This window comes from Ictalurus punctatus, unplaced genomic scaffold (assembly GCF_001660625.3).
Source record: "Ictalurus punctatus breed USDA103 unplaced genomic scaffold, Coco_2.0 Super-Scaffold_100, whole genome shotgun sequence".
In the NCBI taxonomy this organism is placed as follows: domain Eukaryota; kingdom Metazoa; phylum Chordata; class Actinopteri; order Siluriformes; family Ictaluridae; genus Ictalurus; species Ictalurus punctatus.
This window is the reverse complement of record NW_026521086.1, coordinates 628,776-647,361: the sequence shown is the minus strand read 5'-3', so window position 1 is coordinate 647,361 and position 18,586 is coordinate 628,776. Positions and strand designations below refer to the sequence as shown.

The 18,586-nt window shown below is 46.1% G+C and overlaps 7 non-coding genes across 7 annotated transcripts; 4 read left to right on the top strand and 3 right to left on the bottom strand.

Moving 5' to 3' along the window:
* Positions 1-2,173: 2,173 nt before the first annotated feature.
* Positions 2,174-2,245, bottom strand: trnag-ucc (transfer RNA glycine (anticodon UCC)). Its single transcript has one exon. It is a non-coding gene; the product is annotated as a tRNA-Gly (tRNA).
* A 4,264-nt stretch (positions 2,246-6,509) lies between these two features.
* On the top strand, positions 6,510-6,582 carry trnav-aac (transfer RNA valine (anticodon AAC)). Its single transcript has one exon. It is a non-coding gene; the product is annotated as a tRNA-Val (tRNA).
* A 1,369-nt stretch (positions 6,583-7,951) lies between these two features.
* Positions 7,952-8,024, top strand: trnav-aac (transfer RNA valine (anticodon AAC)). Its single transcript has one exon. It is a non-coding gene; the product is annotated as a tRNA-Val (tRNA).
* A 6,647-nt stretch (positions 8,025-14,671) lies between these two features.
* Positions 14,672-14,743, bottom strand: trnag-ucc (transfer RNA glycine (anticodon UCC)). Its single transcript has one exon. It is a non-coding gene; the product is annotated as a tRNA-Gly (tRNA).
* A 96-nt stretch (positions 14,744-14,839) lies between these two features.
* Positions 14,840-14,912, top strand: trnav-aac (transfer RNA valine (anticodon AAC)). Its single transcript has one exon. It is a non-coding gene; the product is annotated as a tRNA-Val (tRNA).
* Positions 14,913-17,470: 2,558 nt separating this feature from the next.
* trnag-ucc (transfer RNA glycine (anticodon UCC)) lies at positions 17,471-17,542 on the bottom strand. The gene has a single exon. It is a non-coding gene; the product is annotated as a tRNA-Gly (tRNA).
* Positions 17,543-17,638: 96 nt separating this feature from the next.
* Positions 17,639-17,711, top strand: trnav-aac (transfer RNA valine (anticodon AAC)). The gene has a single exon. It is a non-coding gene; the product is annotated as a tRNA-Val (tRNA).
* Positions 17,712-18,586: the final 875 nt, after the last annotated feature.

The window sequence follows — 18,586 nt, the reverse complement described above, 5'->3', positions numbered from 1 at the left end:
CGGAAAACGCAATGCAAACGCACCCTCAACTTGAAATCGCCATTCGTCAACAGTGGGAAGTCTTCTCATCTACCAGTTCCTTCCCTGTTCACCGAGTGACGTCGAGTCGGCATGACGGATTCAGAACTCACAAAGTGGCACTGACCTCGGTCTTTATTTGCTTTAGATAAGGGTTGTCCAGTCTTCTCCAGAATGGGCCAGAGTGGTTGCAGGTTGTCATTCTAACCAAGCAGAAGCCACACTTTAGTCTATTGAAAGCCAAGATCAGCGGATCCAACAATTGGAATCAGGTGTGCCTCCTGCTAGATTGGAACGAAAAGCTGAAGATTGGACAACGCTGCTTAAGACCAATCAGCATATAGACATATTTGCTCATCAAATATAAAACATTGACTATATAGATGTCTGATTGTGGAAAATGTACACCTCTCATCACAGTTTGCATGCTAGCTTGTCGCTAACAAAAGACAGACACGGAGAGACGGCATTTTCTAACATTTTCGCCCCTGTTCACGGGTCAAACGTGCCCTGTTGGATAATGGTGTGCTTACAAACAGCAAAGAAGCACTAAGAATTCAAGTGGGAAGCAGAAAGAGTTGTGGGAGGCCTGCAGAGAAGCCTATGGCACATTCTCTTGACCCATTAATTTTTAGGTAGGTGATTCCTTCTTTTTGTGCCAACTACCATAAAGCAGCTCCAGAGGCTCCGAGTTAAAATCCATGCATTGGCCAGGAATCGAACCCGGGTCAACTGCTGGGAAAGCAGCTATGCTCACCTCTATACCACCAATGCCACACTAGGCAGTTCAACCCTGCTGAACAAAAGTTTAAGTATGTGCTCTTCTCATCAGCAGACTGTAGGGAAGCGCCGACTCACACCTTTGTCATGGTTTCTGTTTTGTAGTGGTTATCATGTTTGCCTAACACGCAAAAGGTCCCTGGTTCAAGACCGGCCAGAAACAAGCCAGAAACAAGCTAGCAGTTTTGAACTTTGCTTTAATAACTGACCGGTTGTCATCACTGTAGAATCAGCTCCTCCAGGAACAGCTGGAAAGCGACACCTTGGACAGAGCAGATTTCCTTCTTTTGTGCATATGTATCAAAGCAGTTAACATTTGCTTACAAAATGAAAGGGAGTCTCTGGTTTTCCACAGAAAGTGGAAGCCTGGCTCTTTCGTTGCTCAATAAGACTCTGTGCGTGACTGGAAAATTTTCCATAAAGTACTGGTCGCCAAGTTCACCTATCAGCAAGAGGTCTACGCCCGAAAAAGGCTGGGAGCGGTTTCCCTTCCATTGAGCTTTTGTAGCAAGGCAGATAACAGCTGCTTGCAAAATCACGGGCAGTCTCTGCTTTTCCACTGAATGTGGAAGCCTGGCTCTTTCCTTCATCAAGAAGACAAGAGTAATGATGCGCTTGAGAAGAGGTTGCGACTTGTAATTCCCCACCTCCAAGCGGGAAAACGCAAAGCAAACGCACCCTCAACTTGAAATCGCCATTCGTCAACAGTGGGAAGTCTTCTCATCTACCAGTTCCTTCCCTGTTCACCGAGTGACGTCGAGTCGGCATGACGGATTCAGAACTCACAAAGTGGCACTGACCTCTGTCTTTATTTGCTTTAGATCAGGGTTGTCCAGTCTTCTCCAGAATGGGCCAGTGTGGTTGCAGGTTGTCATTCTAACCAAGCAGAAGCCACACTTTAGTCTATTGAAAGCCAAGATCAGCGGATCCAACAATTGGAATCAGGTGTGCCTCCTGCTAGATTGGAACGAAAAGCTGAAGATTGGACAACGCTGCTTAAGACCAATCAGCATATAGACATATTTGCTCATCAAATATAAAACATTGACTATATAGATGTCTGATTGTGGAAAATGTACACCTCTCATCACAGTTTGCATGCTAGCTTGTCGCTAACAAAAGACAGACACGGAGAGACGGCATTTTCTAACATTTTCGCCCCTGTTCACGGGTCAAACGTGCCCTGTTGGATAATGGTGTGCTTACAAACAGCAAAGAAGCACTAAGAATTCAAGTGGGAAGCAGAAAGAGTTGTGGGAGGCCTGCAGAGAAGCCTATGGCACATTCTCTTGACCCATTAATTTTTAGGTAGGTGATTCCTTCTTTTTGTGCCAACTACCATAAAGCAGCTCCAGAGGCTCCGAGTTAAAATCCATGCATTGGCCAGGAATCGAACCCGGGTCAACTGCTTGGAAAGCAGCTATGCTCACCTCTATACCACCAATGCCACACTAGGCAGTTCAACCCTGCTGAACAAAAGTTTAAGTATGTGCTCTTCTCATCAGCAGACTGTAGGGAAGCGCCGACTCACACCTTTGTCATGGTTTCTGTTTTGTAGTGGTTATCATGTTTGCCTAACACGCAAAAGGTCCCTGGTTCAAGACCGGCCAGAAACAAGCCAGAAACAAGCTAGCAGTTTTGAACTTTGCTTTAATAACTGACCGGTTGTCATCACTGTAGAATCAGCTCCTCCAGGAACAGCTGGAAAGCGACACCTTGGACAGAGCAGATTTCCTTCTTTTGTGCATATGTATCAAAGCAGTTAACATTTGCTTACAAAATGAAAGGGAGTCTCTGGTTTTCCACAGAAAGTGGAAGCCTGGCTCTTTCGTTGCTCAATAAGACTCTGTGCGTGACTGGAAAATTTTCCATAAAGTACTGGTCGCCAAGTTCACCTATCAGCAAGAGGTCTACGCCCGAAAAAGGCTGGGAGCGGTTTCCCTTCCATTGAGCTTTTGTAGCAAGGCAGATAACAGCTGCTTGCAAAATCACGGGCAGTCTCTGCTTTTCCACTGAATGTGGAAGCCTGGCTCTTTCCTTCATCAAGAAGACAAGAGTAATGATGCGCTTGACAAGAGGTTGTGACTTGTAATTCCCCACCTCCAAGCGGGAAAACGCAAAGCAAACGCACCCTCAACTTGAAATCGCCATTCGTCAACAGTGGGAAGTCTTCTCATCTACCAGTTCCTTCCCTGTTCACCGAGTGACGTCGAGTCGGCATGACGGATTCAGAACTCACAAAGTGGCACTGACCTCGGTCTTTATTTGCTTTAGATCAGGGTTGTCCAGTCTTCTCCAGAATGGGCCAGTGTGGTTGCAGGTTGTCATTCTAACCAAGCAGAAGCCACACTTTAGTCTATTGAAAGCCAAGATCAGCGGATCCAACAATTGGAATCAGGTGTGCCTCCTGCTAGATTGGAACGAAAAGCTGAAGATTGGACAACGCTGCTTAAGACCAATCAGCATATAGACATATTTGCTTATTAAATATAAAACATTGACTATATAGATGGCTGATTGTGGGAAATGTACACCTCTCATCACAGTTTGCATGCTAGCTTGTCGCTAACAAAAGACAGACACGGAGAGACGGCATTTTCTAACATTTTCGCCCCTGTTCACGGGTCAAACGTGCCCTGTTGGATAATGCTGTGTTTACAAACAGCAAAGAAGCACTAAGAATTCAAGTGGGAAGCAGAAAGAGTTGTGGGAGGCCTGCAGAGAAGCCTATGGCACATTCTGTTGACCCATTTACTTTCAGGTAGGTGATTCCTTCCTTTTGTGCCAACTACCATAAAGTAGACCCAGAAGCTCCGAGTTACAATCCGTGCATTGGCCAGGAATCAAAGGCAGGTCAACTACTTGGAAGGCAGCTATGCTCACCTCTATACCACCAATGCCATGCTAGGCAATTCAACTCTGCTGAACAAAAGTTTAAGTATGTGCTCTTCTCATCAGCAGACCATAGGCAAGAGCCGAAGCGCAGCTCTGTCATGGTTTCTGTAGTGTGGTGGTTATCACGTTTGCCTAACACTCATCACTGTAGGATCAGGTCCTCCAGGAACAGCCGCAAAGTGACACCTTGGACAGAGCAGATTTCCTTCTTTTGTGCTTTCGCAGCAAAGCAGTTAACATTTGCTTACAAAATGAAAGGGAGTCTCTGGTTTTCCACAGAAAATGGAAGCCTGGCTCTTTCGTTGCTCAATAAGACTCTGTGCGTGACTGGAAAATTTTCCATAAAGTACTGGTCGCCAAGTTCACCTATCAGCAAGAGGTCTACGCCCGAAACAGGCTGGGAGCGGTTTCCCTTCCATTGAGCTTTTGTAGCAAGGCAGATAACAGCTGCTTGCAAAATCACGGGCAGTCTCTGCTTTTCCACTGAATGTGGAAGCCTGGCTCTTTCCTTCATCAAGAAGACAAGAGTAATGATGCGCTTGAGAAGAGGTTGCGACTTGTAATTCCCCACCTCCAAGCGGGAAAACGCAAAGCAAACGCACCCTCAACTTGAAATCGCCATTCGTCAACAGTGGGAAGTCTTCTCATCTACCAGTTCCTTCCCTGTTCACCGAGTGACGTCGAGTCGGCATGACGGATTCAGAACTCACAAAGTGGCACTGACCTCGGTCTTTATTTGCTTTAGATAAGGGTTGTCCAGTCTTCTCCAGAATGGGCCAGAGTGGTTGCAGGTTGTCATTCTAACCAAGCAGAAGCCACACTTTAGTCTATTGAAAGCCAAGATCAGCGGATCCAACAATTGGAATCAGGTGTGCCTCCTGCTAGATTGGAACGAAAAGCTGAAGATTGGACAACGCTGCTTAAGACCAATCAGCATATAGACATATTTGCTTATTAAATATAAAACATTGACTATATAGATGGCTGATTGTGGAAAATGTACACCTCTCATCACAGTTTGCATGCTAGCTTGTCGCTAACAAAAGACAGACACGGAGAGACGGCATTTTCTAACATTTTCGCCCCTGTTCACGGGTCAAACGTGCCCTGTTGGATAATGGTGTGTTTACAAACAGCAAAGAAGCACTAAGAATTCAAGTGGGAAGCAGAAAGAGTTGTGGGAGGCCTGCAGAGAAGCCTATGGCACATTCTGTTGACCCATTTACTTTCAGGTAGGTGATTCCTTCCTTTTGTGCCAACTACCATAAAGTAGCTCCAGAAGCTCCGAGTTACAATCCGTGCATTGGCCAGGAATCAAAGGCAGGTCAACTACTTGGAAGGCAGCTATGCTCACCTCTATACCAGCAATGCCATGCTAGGAAATTCAACTCTGCTGAACAAAAGTTTAAGTATGTGCTCTTCTCATCAGCAGACCATAGGCAAGAGCCGAAGCGCAGCTCTGTCATGGTTTCTGTAGTGTGGTGGTTATCACGTTTGCCTAACACTCATCACTGTAGGATCAGGTCCTCCAGGAACAGCCGCAAAGCGACACCTTGGACAGAGCAGATTTCCTTCTTTTGTACTTTCGTAGCAAAGCAGTTAACATTTGCTTACAAAATGAAAGGGAGTCTCTGGTTTTCCACAGAAAGTGGAAGCCTGGCTCTTTCGTTGCTCAATAAGACTCTGTGCGTGACTGGAAAATTTTCCATAAAGTACTGGTCGCCAAGTTCACCTATCAGCAAGAGGTCTACGCCCGAAAAAGGCTGGGAGCGGTTTCCCTTCCATTGAGCTTTTGTAGCAAGGCAGATAACAGCTGCTTGCAAAATCACGGGCAGTCTCTGCTTTTCCACTGAATGTGGAAGCCTGGCTCTTTCCTTCATCAAGAAGACAAGAGTAATGATGCGCTTGAGAAGAGGTTGCGACTTGTAATTCCCCACCTCCAAGTGGGAAAACGCAAAGCAAACGCACCCTCAACTTGAAATCGCCATTCGTCAACAGTGGGAAGTCTTCTCATCTACCAGTTCCTTCCCTGTTCACCGAGTGACGTCGAGTCGGCATGACGGATTCAGAACTCACAAAGTGGCACTGACCTCTGTCTTTATTTGCTTTAGATCAGGGTTGTCCAGTCTTCTCCAGAATGGGCCAGTGTGGTTGCAGGTTGTCATTCTAACCAAGCAGAAGCCACACTTTAGTCTATTGAAAGCCAAGATCAGCGGATCCAACAATTGGAATCAGGTGTGGCTCCTGCTAGATTGGAACGAAAAGCTGAAGATTGGACAACGCTGCTTAAGACCAATCAGCATATAGACATATTTGCTTGTCTATATAGATGGCTGATTGTGAAAAATGTACACCTCTCATCACAGTTTGCATGCTAGCTTGTCGCTAACAAAAGACAGACACGGAGAGAAGGCATTTTCTAACATTTTCGTCCCTGTTCACGGGTCAAACGTGCCCTGTTGGATAATGGTGTGCTTACAAACAGCAAAGAAGCACTAAGAATTCAAGTGGGAAGCAGAAAGAGTTGTGGGAGGCCTGCAGAGAAGCCTATGGCACATTCTCTTGACCCATTAATTTTTAGGTAGGTGATTCCTTCTTTTTGTGCCAACTACCATAAAGCAGCTCCAGAGGCTCCGAGTTAAAATCCATGTATTGGCCAGGAATCGAACCCGGGTCAACTGCTTGGAAAGCAGCTATGCTCACCTCTATACCACCAATGCCACACGAGGCAGTTCAACCCTGCTGAACAAAAGTTTAAGTATGTGCTCTTCTCATCAGCAGACTGTAGGGAAGCGCCGACTCACACCTATGTCATGGTTTCTGTAGTGTAGTGGTTATCACGTTTGCCTAACACGCAAAAGGTCCCTTGTTCGAGACCGGGCAGAAACAAGCTAGCACTTTTGAACTTTGCTTTAATAACTGACCGGTTGTCATCACTGTAGGATCAGCTCCTCCAGGAACAGCCGCAAAGCGACACCTTGGACAGAGCAGATTTCCTTCTTTTGTGCTTTCGTAGCAAAGCAGTTAACATTTGCTTACAAAATGAAAGGGAGTCTCTGGTTTTCCACAGAAAGTGGAAGCCTGGCTCTTTCGTTGCTCAATAAGACTCTGTGCGTGACTGGAAAATTTTCCATAAAGTACTGGTCGCCAAGTTCACCTATCAGCAAGAGGTCTACGCCCGAAAAAGGCTGGGAGCGGTTTCCCTTCCATTGAGCTTTTGTAGCAAGGCAGATAACAGCTGCTTGCAAAATCACGGGCAATCTCTGCTTTTCCACTGAATGTGGAAGCCTGGCTCTTTCCTTCATCAAGAAGAGAAGAGTACTGATGCGCTTGACACGAGGTAGCGACTTGTAATTCCCCACCTCCAAGCCGGAAAACGCAATGCAAACGCACCCTCAACTTGAAATCGCCATTCGTCAACAGTGGGAAGTCTTCTCATCTACCAGTTCCTTCCCTGTTCACCGAGTGACGTCGAGTCGGCATGACGGATTCAGAACTCACAAAGTGGCACTGACCTCGGTCTTTATTTGCTTTAGATAAGGGTTGTCCAGTCTTCTCCAGAATGGGCCAGAGTGGTTGCAGGTTGTCATTCTAACCAAGCAGAAGCCACACTTTAGTCTATTGAAAGCCAAGATCAGCGGATCCAACAATTGGAATCAGGTGTGCCTCCTGCTAGATTGGAACGAAAAGCTGAAGATTGGACAACGCTGCTTAAGACCAATCAGCATATAGACATATTTGCTTATTAAATATAAAACATTGACTATATAGATGGCTGATTGTGGAAAATGTACACCTCTCATCACAGTTTGCATGCTAGCTTGTCGCTAGCAAAAGACAGACACGGAGAGACGGCATTTTCTAACATTTTCGCCCCTGTTCACGGGTCAAACGTGCCCTGTTGGATAATGGTGTGTTTACAAACAGCAAAGAAGCACTAAGAATTCAAGTGGGAAGCAGAAAGAGTTGTGGGAGGCCTGCAGAGAAGCCTATGGCTCATTCTGTTGACCCATTTACTTTCAGATAGGTGATTCCTTCCTTTTGTGCCAACTACCATAAAGTAGCTCCAGAAGCTCCGAGTTACAATCCGTGCATTGGCCAGGAATCAAAGGCAGGTCAACTACTTGGAAGGCAGCTATGCTCACCTCTATACCACCAATGCCATGCTAGGCAATTCAACTCTGCTGAACAAAAGTTTAAGTATGTGCTCTTCTCATCAGCAGACTGTAGGGAAGCGCCGACTCACACCTTTGTCATGGTTTCTGTAGTGTAGTGGTTATCACGTTTGCCTAACACGCAAAAGGTCCCTGGTTCGAGACCGGGCAGAAACAAGCTAGCAATTTTGAACTTTGCTTTAATAACTGACCGGTTGTCATCACTGTAGAATCAGCTCCTCCAGGAACAGCCGGAAAGCGACACCTTGGACAGAGCAGATTTCCTTCTTTTGGGCATATGTATCAAAGCAGTTAACATTTGCTTACAAAATGAAAGGGAGTCTCTGGTTTTCCACAGAAAGTGGAAGCCTGGCTCTTTCGTTGCTCAATAAGACTCTGTGCGTGACTGGAAAATTTTCCATAAAGTACTGGTCGCCAAGTTCACCTATCAGCAAGAGGTCTACGCCCGAAAAAGGCTGGGAGCGGTTTCCCTTCCATTGAGCTTTTGTAGCAAGGCAGATAACAGCTGCTTGCAAAATCACGGGCAGTCTCTGCTTTTCCACTGAATGTGGAAGCCTGGCTCTTTCCTTCATCAAGAAGACAAGAGTAATGATGCGCTTGAGAAGAGGTCGCGACTTGTAATTCCCCAACTCCAAGCGGGAAAACGCAAAGCAAACGCACCCTCAACTTGAAATCGCCATTCGTCAACAGTGGGAAGTCTTCTCATCTACCAGTTCCTTCCCTGTTCACCGAGTGACGTCGAGTCGGCATGACGGATTCAGAACTCACAAAGTGGCACTGACCTCGGTCTTTATTTGCTTTAGATCAGGGTTGTCCAGTCTTCTCCAGAATGGGCCAGAGTGGTTGCAGGTTGTCATTCTAACCAAGCAGAAGCCACACTTTAGTCTATTGAAAGCCAAGATCAGCGGATCCAACAATTGGAATCAGGTGTGCCTCCTGCTAGATTGGAACGAAAAGCTGAAGATTGGACAACGCTGCTTAAGACCAATCAGCATATAGACATATTTGCTTATTAAATATAAAACATTGACTATATAGATGGCTGATTGTGGGAAATGTACACCTCTCATCACAGTTTGCATGCTAGCTTGTCGCTAACAAAAGACAGACACGGAGAGACGGCATTTTCTAACATTTTCGCCCCTGTTCACGGGTCAAACGTGCCCTGTTGGATAATGCTGTGTTTACAAACAGCAAAGAAGCACTAAGAATTCAAGTGGGAAGCAGAAAGAGTTGTGGGAGGCCTGCAGAGAAGCCTATGGCACATTCTGTTGACCCATTTACTTTCAGGTAGGTGATTCCTTCCTTTTGTGCCAACTACCATAAAGTAGCCCCAGAAGCTCCGAGTTACAATCCGTGCATTGGCCAGGAATCAAAGGCAGGTCAACTACTTGGAAGGCAGCTATGCTCACCTCTATACCACCAATGCCATGCTAGGCAATTCAACTCTGCTGAACAAAAGTTTAAGTATGTGCTCTTCTCATCAGCAGACCATAGGCAAGAGCCGAAGCGCAGCTCTGTCATGGTTTCTGTAGTGTGGTGGTTATCACGTTTGCCTAACACTCATCACTGTAGGATCAGGTCCTCCAGGAACAGCCGCAAAGCGACACCTTGGACAGAGCAGATTTCCTTCTTTTGTGCTTTCGTAGCAAAGCAGTTAACATTTGCTTACAAAATGAAAGGGAGTCTCTGGTTTTCCACAGAAAGTGGAAGCCTGGCTGTTTCGTTGCTCAATAAGACTCTGTGCGTGACTGGAAAATTTTCCATAAAGTACTGGTCGCCAAGTTCACCTATCAGCAAGAGGTCTACGCCCGAAAAAGGCTGGGAGCGGTTTCCCTTCCATTGAGCTTTTGTAGCAAGGCAGATAACAGCTGCTTGCAAAATCACGGGCAGTCTCTGCTTTTCCACTGAATGTGGAAGCCTGGCTCTTTCCTTCATCAAGAAGACAAGAGTAATGATGCGCTTGACAAGAGGTTGTGACTTGTAATTCCCCACCTCCAAGCGGGAAAACGCAAAGCAAACGCACCCTCAACTTGAAATCGCCATTCGTCAACAGTGGGAAGTCTTCTCATCTACCAGTTCCTTCCCTGTTCACCGAGTGACGTCGAGTCGGCATGACGGATTCAGAACTCACAAAGTGGCACTGACCTCGGTCTTTATTTGCTTTAGATCAGGGTTGTCCAGTCTTCTCCAGAATGGGCCAGTGTGGTTGCAGGTTGTCATTCTAACCAAGCAGAAGCCACACTTTAGTCTATTGAAAGCCAAGATCAGCGGATCCAACAATTGGAATCAGGTGTGCCTCCTGCTAGATTGGAACGAAAAGCTGAAGATTGGACAACGCTGCTTAAGACCAATCAGCATATAGACATATTTGCTTATTAAATATAAAACATTGACTATATAGATGGCTGATTGTGGGAAATGTACACCTCTCATCACAGTTTGCATGCTAGCTTGTCGCTAACAAAAGACAGACACGGAGAGACGGCATTTTCTAACATTTTCGCCCCTGTTCACGGGTCAAACGTGCCCTGTTGGATAATGCTGTGTTTACAAACAGCAAAGAAGCACTAAGAATTCAAGTGGGAAGCAGAAAGAGTTGTGGGAGGCCTGCAGAGAAGCCTATGGCACATTCTGTTGACCCATTTACTTTCAGGTAGGTGATTCCTTCCTTTTGTGCCAACTACCATAAAGTAGACCCAGAAGCTCCGAGTTACAATCCGTGCATTGGCCAGGAATCAAAGGCAGGTCAACTACTTGGAAGGCAGCTATGCTCACCTCTATACCACCAATGCCATGCTAGGCAATTCAACTCTGCTGAACAAAAGTTTAAGTATGTGCTCTTCTCATCAGCAGACCATAGGCAAGAGCCGAAGCGCAGCTCTGTCATGGTTTCTGTAGTGTGGTGGTTATCACGTTTGCCTAACACTCATCACTGTAGGATCAGGTCCTCCAGGAACAGCCGCAAAGTGACACCTTGGACAGAGCAGATTTCCTTCTTTTGTGCTTTCGCAGCAAAGCAGTTAACATTTGCTTACAAAATGAAAGGGAGTCTCTGGTTTTCCACAGAAAATGGAAGCCTGGCTCTTTCGTTGCTCAATAAGACTCTGTGCGTGACTGGAAAATTTTCCATAAAGTACTGGTCGCCAAGTTCACCTATCAGCAAGAGGTCTACGCCCGAAACAGGCTGGGAGCGGTTTCCCTTCCATTGAGCTTTTGTAGCAAGGCAGATAACAGCTGCTTGCAAAATCACGGGCAGTCTCTGCTTTTCCACTGAATGTGGAAGCCTGGCTCTTTCCTTCATCAAGAAGACAAGAGTAATGATGCGCTTGAGAAGAGGTTGCGACTTGTAATTCCCCACCTCCAAGCGGGAAAACGCAAAGCAAACGCACCCTCAACTTGAAATCGCCATTCGTCAACAGTGGGAAGTCTTCTCATCTACCAGTTCCTTCCCTGTTCACCGAGTGACGTCGAGTCGGCATGACGGATTCAGAACTCACAAAGTGGCACTGACCTCGGTCTTTATTTGCTTTAGATAAGGGTTGTCCAGTCTTCTCCAGAATGGGCCAGAGTGGTTGCAGGTTGTCATTCTAACCAAGCAGAAGCCACACTTTAGTCTATTGAAAGCCAAGATCAGCGGATCCAACAATTGGAATCAGGTGTGCCTCCTGCTAGATTGGAACGAAAAGCTGAAGATTGGACAACGCTGCTTAAGACCAATCAGCATATAGACATATTTGCTTATTAAATATAAAACATTGACTATATAGATGGCTGATTGTGGAAAATGTACACCTCTCATCACAGTTTGCATGCTAGCTTGTCGCTAACAAAAGACAGACACGGAGAGACGGCATTTTCTAACATTTTCGCCCCTGTTCACGGGTCAAACGTGCCCTGTTGGATAATGGTGTGTTTACAAACAGCAAAGAAGCACTAAGAATTCAAGTGGGAAGCAGAAAGAGTTGTGGGAGGCCTGCAGAGAAGCCTATGGCTCATTCTGTTGACCCATTTACTTTCAGGTAGGTGATTCCTTCCTTTTGTGCCAACTACCATAAAGTAGCTCCAGAAGCTCCGAGTTACAATCCGTGCATTGGCCAGGAATCAAACGCAGGTCAACTACTTGGAAGGCAGCTATGCTCACCTCTATACCACGCTAGGCAATTCAACTCTGCTGAACAAAAGTTTAAGTATGTGCTCTTCTCATCAGCAGACCATAGGCAAGAGCCGAAGCACAGCTCTGTCATGGTTTCTGTAGTGTGGTGGTTATCACGTTTGCCTAACACTCATCACTGTAGGATCAGGTCCTCCAGGAACAGCCGCAAAGCGACACCTTGGACAGAGCAGATTTCCTTCTTTTGTGCTTTCGTAGCAAAGCAGTTAACATTTGCTTACAAAATGAAAGGGAGTCTCTGGTTTTCCACAGAAAATGGAAGCCTGGCTCTTTCGTTGCTCAATAAGACTCTGTGCGTGACTGGAAAATTTTCCATAAAGTACTGGTCGCCAAGTTCACCTATCAGCAAGAGGTCTACGCCCGAAAAAGGCTGGGAGCGGTTTCCCTTCCATTGAGCTTTTGTAGCAAGGCAGATAACAGCTGCTTGCAAAATCACGGGCAGTCTCTGCTTTTCCACTGAATGTGGAAGCCTGGCTCTTTCCTTCATCAAGAAGACAAGAGTAATGATGCGCTTGAGAAGAGGTTGCGACTTGTAATTCCCCACCTCCAAGCGGGAAAACGCAAAGCAAACGCACCCTCAACTTGAAATCGCCATTCGTCAACAGTGGGAAGTCTTCTCATCTACCAGTTCCTTCCCTGTTCACCGAGTGACGTCGAGTCGGCATGACGGATTCAGAACTCACAAAGTGGCACTGACCTCGGTCTTTATTTGCTTTAGATAAGGGTTGTCCAGTCTTCTCCAGAATGGGCCAGAGTGGTTGCAGGTTGTCATTCTAACCAAGCAGAAGCCACACTTTAGTCTATTGAAAGCCAAGATCAGCGGATCCAACAATTGGAATCAGGTGTGCCTCCTGCTAGATTGGAACGAAAAGCTGAAGATTGGACAACGCTGCTTAAGACCAATCAGCATATAGACATATTTGCTTATTAAATATAAAACATTGACTATATAGATGGCTGATTGTGGAAAATGTACACCTCTCATCACAGTTTGCATGCTAGCTTGTCGCTAACAAAAGACAGACACGGAGAGACGGCATTTTCTAACATTTTCGCCCCTGTTCACGGGTCAAACGTGCCCTGTTGGATAATGGTGTGTTTACAAACAGCAAAGAAGCACTAAGAATTCAAGTGGGAAGCAGAAAGAGTTGTGGGAGGCCTGCAGAGAAGCCTATGGCACATTCTCTTGACCCATTTACTTTCCGGTAGGTGATTCCTTCCTTTTGTGCCAACTACCATAAAGTAGCTCCAGAAGCTCCGAGTTACAATCCGTGCATTGGCCAGGAATCAAACGCAGGTCAACTACTTGGAAGGCAGCTATGCTCACCTCTATACCACGCTAGGCAATTCAACTCTGCTGAACAAAAGTTTAAGTATGTGCTCTTCTCATCAGCAGACCATAGGCAAGAGCCGAAGCGCAGCTCTGTCATGGTTTCTGTAGTGTGGTGGTTATCACGTTTGCCTAACACTCATCACTGTAGAATCAGCTCCTCCAGGAACAGCCGGAAAGCGACACCTTGGACAGAGCAGATTTCCTTCTTTTGGGCATATGTATCAAAGCAGTTAACATTTGCTTACAAAATGAAAGGGAGTCTCTGGTTTTCCACAGAAAGTGGAAGCCTGGCTCTTTCGTTGCTCAATAAGACTCTGTGCGTGACTGGAAAATTTTCCATAAAGTACTGGTCGCCAAGTTCACCTATCAGCAAGAGGTCTACGCCCGAAAAAGGCTGGGAGCGGTTTCCCTTCCATTGAGCTTTTGTAGCAAGGCAGATAACAGCTGCTTGCAAAATCACGGGCAGTCTCTGCTTTTCCACTGAATGTGGAAGCCTGGCTCTTTCCTTCATCAAGAAGACAAGAGTAATGATGCGCTTGAGAAGAGGTCGCGACTTGTAATTCCCCAACTCCAAGCGGGAAAACGCAAAGCAAACGCACCCTCAACTTGAAATCGCCATTCGTCAACAGTGGGAAGTCTTCTCATCTACCAGTTCCTTCCCTGTTCACCGAGTGACGTCGAGTCGGCATGACGGATTCAGAACTCACAAAGTGGCACTGACCTCGGTCTTTATTTGCTTTAGATCAGGGTTGTCCAGTCTTCTCCAGAATGGGCCAGTGTGGTTGCAGGTTGTCATTCTAACCAAGCAGAAGCCACACTTTAGTCTATTGAAAGCCAAGATCAGCGGATCCAACAATTGGAATCAGGTGTGCCTCCTGCTAGATTGGAACGAAAAGCTGAAGATTGGACAACGCTGCTTAAGACCAATCAGCATATAGACATATTTGCTTATTAAATATAAAACATTGACTATATAGATGGCTGATTGTGGGAAATGTACACCTCTCATCACAGTTTGCATGCTAGCTTGTCGCTAACAAAAGACAGACACGGAGAGACGGCATTTTCTAACATTTTCGCCCCTGTTCACGGGTCAAACGTGCCCTGTTGGATAATGCTGTGTTTACAAACAGCAAAGAAGCACTAAGAATTCAAGTTGGAAGCAGAAAGAGTTGTGGGAGGCCTGCAGAGAAGCCTATGGCACATTCTCTTGACCCATTAATTTTTAGGTAGGTGATTCCTTCTTTTTGTGCCAACTACCATAAAGCAGCTCCAGAGGCTCCGAGTTAGAATCCGTGCATTGGCCGGGAATCGAACGCGGGTCAACTGCTTGGAAGGCAGCTATGCTCACCTCTATACCACCAATGCCACACTAGGCAGTTCAACCCTGCTGAACAAAAGTTTAAGTATGTTCTCTTCTCATCAGCAGACTGTAGGGAAGCGCCGACTCACACCTTTGTCATGGTTTCTGTAGTGTAGTGGTTATCACGTTTGCCTAACACGCAAAAGGTCCCTGGTTCGAGACCGGGCAGAAACAAGCTAGCAATTTTGAACTTTGCTTTAATAACTGACCGGTTGTCATCACTGTAGAATCAGCTCCTCCAGGAACAGCCGGAAAGCGACACCTTGGACAGAGCAGATTTCCTTCTTTTGTGCTTTCGTAGCAAAGCAGTTAACATTTGCTTACAAAATGAAAGGGAGTCTCTGGTTTTCCACAGAAAGTGGAAGCCTGGCTCTTTCGTTGCTCAATAAGACTCTGTGCGTGACTGGAAAATTTTCCATAAAGTACTGGTCGCCAAGTTCACCTATCAGCAAGAGGTCTACGCCCGAAAAAGGCTGGGAGCGGTTTCCCTTCCATTGAGCTTTTGTAGCAAGGCAGATAACAGCTGCTTGCAAAATCACGGGCAGTCTCTGCTTTTCCACTGAATGTGGAAGCCTGGCTCTTTCCTTCATCAAGAAGACAAGAGTAATGATGCGCTTGAGAAGAGGTTGCGACTTGTAATTCCCCAACTCCAAGCGGGAAAACGCAAAGCAAACGCACCCTCAACTTGAAATCGCCATTCGTCAACAGTGGGAAGTCTTCTCATCTACCAGTTCCTTCCCTGTTCACCGAGTGACGTCGAGTCGGCATGACGGATTCAGAACTCACAAAGTGGCACTGACCTCGGTCTTTATTTGCTTTAGATCAGGGTTGTCCAGTCTTCTCCAGAATGGGCCAGTGTGGTTGCAGGTTGTCATTCTAACCAAGCAGAAGCCACACTTTAGTCTATTGAAAGCCAAGATCAGCGGATCCAACAATTGGAATCAGGTGTGCCTCCTGCTAGATTGGAACGAAAAGCTGAAGATTGGACAACGCTGCTTAAGACCAATCAGCATATAGACATATTTGCTTATTAAATATAAAACATTGACTATATAGATGGCTGATTGTGGAAAATGTACACCTCTCATCACAGTTTGCATGCTAGCTTGTCGCTAACAAAAGACAGACACGGAGAGACGGCATTTTCTAACATTTTCGCCCCTGTTCACGGGTCAAACGTGCCCTGTTGGATAATGTTGTGTTTACAAACAGCAAAGAAGCACTAAGAATTCAAGTGGGAAGCAGAAAGAGTTGTGGTAGGCCTGCAGAGAAGCCTATGGCACATTCTGTTGACCCATTTACTTTCAGGTAGGTGATTCCTTCCTTTTGTGCCAACTACCATAAAGTAGCCCCAGAAGCTCCGAGTTACAATCCGTGCATTGGCCAGGAATCAAACGCAGGTCAACTACTTGGAAGGCAGCTATGCTCACCTCTATACCACGCTAGGCAATTCAACTCTGCTGAACAAAAGTTTAAGTATGTGCTCTTCTCATCAGCAGACCATAGGCAAGAGCCGAAGCGCAGCTCTGTCATGGTTTCTGTAGTGTGGTGGTTATCACGTTTGCCTAACACTCATCACTGTAGGATCAGGTCCTCCAGGAACAGCCGCAAAGCGACACCTTGGACAGAGCAGATTTCCTTCTTTTGTGCTTTCGTAGCAAAGCAGTTAACATTTGCTTACAAAATGAAAGGGAGTCTCTGGTTTTCCACAGAAAGTGGAAGCCTGGCTCTTTCGTTGCTCAATAAGACTCTGTGCGTGACTGGAAAATTTTCCATAAAGTACTGGTCGCCAAGTTCACCTATCAGCAAGAGGTCTACGCCTGAAAAAGGCTGGGAGCGGTTTCCCTTCCATTGAGCTTTTGTAGCAAGGCAGATAACAGCTGCTTGCAAAATCACGGGCAGTCTCTGCTTTTCCACTGAATGTGGAAGCCTGGCTCTTTCCTTCATCAAGAAGACAAGAGTAATGATGCGCTTGAGAAGAGGTTGCGACTTGTAATTCCCCAACTCCAAGCGGGAAAACGCAAAGCAAACGCACCCTCAACTTGAAATCGCCATTCGTCAACAGTGGGAAGTCTTCTCATCTACCAGTTCCTTCCCTGTTCACCGAGTGACGTCGAGTCGGCATGACGGATTCAGAACTCACAAAGTGGCACTGACCTCGGTCTTTATTTGCTTTAGATCAGGGTTGTCCAGTCTTCTCCAGAATGGGCCAGTGTGGTTGCAGGTTGTCATTCTAACCAAGCAGAAGCCACACTTTAGTCTATTGAAAGCCAAGATCAGCGGATCCAACAATTGGAATCAGGTGTGCCTCCTGCTAGATTGGAACGAAAAGCTGAAGATTGGACAACGCTGCTTAAGACCAATCAGCATATAGACATATTTGCTTGTCAAATATAAAACATTGACTATATAGATGGCTGATTGTGAAAAATGTACACCTCTCATCACAGTTTGCATGCTAGCTTGTCGCTAACAAAAGACAGACACGGAGAGAAGGCATTTTCTAACATTTTCGTCCCTGTTCACGGGTCAAACGTGCCCTGTTGGATAATGCTGTGTTTACAAACAGCAAAGAAGCACTAAGAATTCAAGTTGGAAGCAGAAAGAGTTGTGGGAGGCCTGCAGAGAAGCCTATGGCACATTCTCTTGACCCATTAATTTTTAGGTAGGTGATTCCTTCTTTTTGTGCCAACTACCATAAAGCAGCTCCAGAGGCTCCGAGTTAGAATCCGTGCATTGGCCGGGAATCGAACGCGGGTCAACTGCTTGGAAGGCAGCTATGCTCACCTCTATACCACCAATGCCACACTAGGCAGTTCAACCCTGCTGAACAAAAGTTTAAGTATGTGCTCTTCTCATCAGCAGACTGTAGGGAAGCGCCGACTCACACCTTTGTCATGGTTTCTGTAGTGTAGTGGTTATCACGTTTGCCTAACACGCAAAAGGTCCCTGGTTCGAGACCGGGCAGAAACAAGCTAGCAATTTTGAACTTTGCTTTAATAACTGACCGGTTGTCATCACTGTAGAATCAGCTCCTCCAGGAACAGCCGGAAAGCGACACCTTGGACAGAGCAGATTTCCTTCTTTTGGGCATATGTATCAAAGCAGTTAACATTTGCTTACAAAATGAAAGGGAGTCTCTGGTTTTCCACAGAAAGTGGAAGCCTGGCTCTTTCGTTGCTCAATAAGACTCTGTGCGTGACTGGAAAATTTTCCATAAAGTACTGGTCGCCAAGTTCACCTATCAGCAAGAGGTCTACGCCCGAAAAAGGCTGGGAGCGGTTTCCCTTCCATTGAGCTTTTGTAGCAAGGCAGATAACAGCTGCTTGCAAAATCACGGGCAGTCTCTGCTTTTCCACTGAATGTGGAAGCCTGGCTCTTTCCTTCATCAAGAAGACAAGAGTAATGATGCGCTTGAGAAGAGGTTGCGACTTGTAATTCCCCAACTCCAAGCGGGAAAACGCAAAGCAAACGCACCCTCAACTTGAAATCGCCATTCGACAACAGTGGGAAGTCTTCTCATCTACCAGTTCCTTCCCTGTTCACCGAGTGACGTCGAGTCGGCATGACGGATTCAGAACTCACAAAGTGGCACTGACCTCGGTCTTTATTTGCTTTAGATCAGGGTTGTCCAGTCTTCTCCAGAATGGGCCAGTGTGGTTGCAGGTTGTCATTCTAACCAAGCAGAAGCCACACTTTAGTCTATTGAAAGCCAAGATCAGCGGATCCAACAATTGGAATCAGGTGTGCCTCCTGCTAGATTGGAACGAAAAGCTGAAGATTGGACAACGCTGCTTAAGACCAATCAGCATATAGACATATTTGCTTATTAAATATAAAACATTGAC